This window comes from Alligator sinensis, unplaced genomic scaffold, assembly GCF_000455745.1.
Source record: "Alligator sinensis unplaced genomic scaffold, ASM45574v1 scaffold641_1, whole genome shotgun sequence".
NCBI lineage: Eukaryota > Metazoa > Chordata > Crocodylia > Alligatoridae > Alligator > Alligator sinensis.
The window spans coordinates 303584-304474 of NW_005843124.1; positions in this window are offsets into that span (position 1 = coordinate 303584).

The window sequence follows — 891 nt, forward strand, 5'->3', positions numbered from 1 at the left end:
ATTTGCTGGCCCTGTATTTCCTGCTGTAATCTTAATTCAACTCTCTTAGATTAGAAGGAATCATGGGCGACTGGTGCCACCTTAGTCACCCCCCCCACCCACTCCCTGTGACCAGTCCCCCGTGGGCAATCCTGTAGACCAGTCCCCCATGGGAATCCTCTGGGAATCCCCCGTGGGCAATCCTGTAGACCAGGGGGTTCCCCCCCTGGGCAATGCTACTTCCAAGCAACCACCGGCCAATCGCTGCAGCGGCTCGCAGAAGCAGCTGCAGTCACTTCTGGAAGCAGCTGTAGCGATGGGCTGGGGCATTGGCACTCCTGCCTGGCCCTCCCCACCCATCGCCCAAGTGGCAAGCGTGGCCAGTCAAGGGGTGCACCGGTGCTCTCAGGGGTGCACATGGACCCCTGTGCACCCCCTACGCATCACCACGGGAAGGAATCATAGTGTCCACATCAACTATTCTGAAACAAGGAGGGAAACATACTAGGTACCCACTATTGACTCTGACGTGGCTGCAAGAAGAGCCAGTGTGCTCCAACATTGTGGTTAATGTTCACAGACAAGCCATTCAACTTTTTACTTTCTTTTGAGTAATTTTTGTTAAGGTACAGTGAAATTAAATATAGAAATATTGATTAGAAGACTGAGCCCAACCCACTGCAAGTACAAAACAAAGTCCTGAGAGAGAGGATAATTTACTGATAGGACTTTTGCTTAGCTGAAATGTCTCAGACCAGGAGATTTTCATTAATAAGGTATTGGTAGACTCACATGCCATTCAGAGTAATGACAGCAGCCCTATTTCCAATGAAGTTAAGCACTTAATTTTATAATATGTATTATAATATATATAATTTTATAAAACAATTTTATTTTTGTTATTTTCAGCAC